This window comes from Triticum aestivum, chromosome 6D (assembly GCF_018294505.1).
Source record: "Triticum aestivum cultivar Chinese Spring chromosome 6D, IWGSC CS RefSeq v2.1, whole genome shotgun sequence".
NCBI lineage: Eukaryota > Viridiplantae > Streptophyta > Magnoliopsida > Poales > Poaceae > Triticum > Triticum aestivum.
This window is the reverse complement of record NC_057811.1, coordinates 209,063,355-209,066,594: the sequence shown is the minus strand read 5'-3', so window position 1 is coordinate 209,066,594 and position 3,240 is coordinate 209,063,355.

The window sequence follows — 3,240 nt, the reverse complement described above, 5'->3', positions numbered from 1 at the left end:
CGGCGGCGGCGGTGGGGAGAGAAAGAGAGGGGGGGTATTTAAGGAGGGGGGGTCCGGTGCCTTGGGGAGGGGCAAGGGCGGCGGGCGGCGTAGCCGGCCGGGACTCGGGCGGCGATCCCGTCTCCGGGGCGGAGACGACGGGGCGGCGGGGCTGGGCCGTCGGCTAGGCCTTTGGCCCAGTCGGCGCGCGGGCGGTTTTTTTTAAATAAGTTCCGCGAAAAAAATTACGTAGAAAAATAAATAAAAATCAAAAAAATATGAAATAAATTTTCCCCGTCTAGTTAGAAAATCTAGAATAGGGTGAACATTTTTGTAAATCAAAATAAATATTTTGAAAACATGTAATATTTTTAATGCACTAAAAATTGCAAATAACATCCAAATAAATTCCAAATAATGATTTTAACATTTTTCCTCCAGTATTTCAATTGTTTTGGAGAAGTCATATTTTCTCCTCTCGTTTATTTAAAATGAAATATTTTTCCGGAGAGAAAAATAATTTAAACCAAAATCCTCGTCTTATTATTTGATGAAAATCAAATTTGAAAATTCGAGAAAATCCCCAACTCTCTCCGAGGGTCCTTGAGTTGCTTAGGATTTATCGAGGATTTGTCAAAATGCAATAAAACATGATATGCAATGATGATCTATGTATAACATTCCAAATTTGAAATTTGGGGTGTTACAAACCTACCCCCCTTAAGATGAATCTCGCCCTCGAGATTCTGGTTGGCTAGAAAACAGGTGGGAGTGGTCCTCACTGGAATGAAATGAGCCACTTTCGTCAAACGGTCGACTACAACCCATATCGAGTCATAGCCTGAACGAGTCCTGGGTAATCCCGTGATAAAATCCATGCCTATTTTATCCCACTTCCATTCGGGTATCGGCAATGGTTGTAGCAATCCTGCTGGCTTCTGATGCTCTGCCTTCACTCTCTGACATACATCACAAACTGCTACATACTCTGCAATATTCTTCTTCATTCCGGTCCACCAGAAAGTATTCTTCAAATCCAAATACATCTTGGTATTCCCTGGGTGAATCGAGTACGGTGAATCATGGGCTTCTTGCAAAATCAACTTCCTGATCTCCGGATCATTTGGCACATATACGCGGTCTTCAAACCATAAGGTATCGTGCTCATCCTCACGAAATCCCTTGGCTTTTCCTTTGCTCATCTTCTCCTTTATCTCTTCAATCTCCTTGTCTGTCTTCTGAGCTTCTCTGATCCTTTCCATCAAGGTAGACTGAATCTCCAATGTCGCTAAATAGCCTCTTAGGACTATCTCCAAACATAGCTCGCGTAGGTCCTCGGCTAACTCCTGAGGTAACTCTCCTGTCATGAGGGTGTTGACATGACTCTTGCGGCTCAACCCGTCTACTACTACGTTAGCCTTTCCAGGGTGATAATGCAATCTCATATCATAATCTTTAATGAGCTCCAACCATCTCCTCTGTCTGAGATTTAACTCCTTCTGCGTGAAAATGTACTTCAAACTCTTGTGATCCGTGTACACCTCACAATGGTTTCCGATGAGAAAATGTCTCCATGTCTTCAATGCATGCACCACGGCTGCTAACTCCAAATCATGCGTAGCATAATTCTTCTCATGGGGTTTAAGTTGTCGTGAAGCATATGACACAACTCTTCCTTCCTGCATAAGCACTGCTCCAAGTCCTCGACGAGAAGCGTCGCAATAAACTTCATAATCCTTGCGTTGATCTGGCAGAATCAACACTGGTGATGTAACCAATCGTTCCTTCAACTCTTGGAAACTAGCTTCACATTCCTCAGTCCAATTGAATTTGGTGTCCTTCTTCAATAGCTCAGTCATGGGCTTAGCAATCTTTCAGAAATTCTCGATGAATCTCCGGTAGTATCCTGCAAGTCCAAGAAAACTCCGGATTTCTCCAACTGTCGTGGGTGATTCCCAACTTGTCACTGTGTCAACCTTGGCAGGGTCTACTGCTATTCCTTCTCCAGAAATAACATGTCCAAGGAATCCAACTTCCTTCAACCAAAACTCACATTTGCTGAACTTGGCATATAACTGGTGTTCTCTGAGCTTCTCAAGTACCAATCGCAAATGCTCCTCATGCTCTTCCTCATCCTTGGAAAAGATTAAAATATCATCAATGAACACTACGACGAACTTATCCAAAAACTCCATAAACACTTTGTTCATCAGGTTCATAAAATAGGCAGGTGCGTTAGTCAGTCCAAATGACATAACAGTATACTCATACAATCCATATCTGGTGGTAAATGTCGTCTTAGGTATATCCTTCTCTTGAATCTTTAACTGATGGTATCCCGATCGTAGATCGATCTTGGAAAATACCTTAGCTCCTTGTAGGCGGTCAAACAAATCATTGATCATCGGCAGTGGGTACTTGTTTTTGATGGTCACTTCATTCAATCCTCGGTAATCAACAACCATCCTCAGCGATCCATCTTTCTTCTCCACTAGAAGTACTGGTGATCCCCAAGGTGACGAACTTGGGTGAATATATCCTTTATCCAGTAACTCCTTGATCTGCTTCTTAATTTCCTCCAAATCCTTTGCGGGCATCCTGGACGGTCTCTTAGATATTGGCCCTGTGCCTGGCAAAAGTTCAATCAAGAACTCAATGTCTCTATCCGGTGGCATGCCTGGCAACTCTTCTGGAAATACATCCGGATAATCTTTCACCACTGGTACTTCCTCCTGTACAACTCCTGATAAGGAATTTACTTGAGTCCTCTTCGGCATATGTCGAGATACATACTTGATCCTTTTTCCTTCCGGGGTGGTAAGAAAAATCGTCTTGCTGGCACAATCGATGTTTCCTCCATACAACGATAGCCAATCCATTCCCAAAATCACATCCAAACCTTGCGATTCCAAAACAATGAGGTCTGAGGGGAAAACATGCCTACCAATGGCCAATGGTATCTGAAAACATCCTTGGGTGGCCATATACTCTGCTCCTGGCGAGGTTACTAACATAGGGTTTCTGAGAACTTTGGTGGACATCTTAAACTTATTCACGAATCCCCTTGATATGTATGAATGCGATGCACCAGTATCGAAAAGAACGGTTGCAGTAAATGACTTAACCAAAAACTTACCTATTACTGCATCAGGCTGAGCTTCAACCTCCTCCACGCTCACGTGGTTCACGTGCCCTTTGTTGAACGGGTTCGGCTTCTTCCCAGAGCTTCCATTGCCATTTCCATTTTGGGCTTCAGGACAT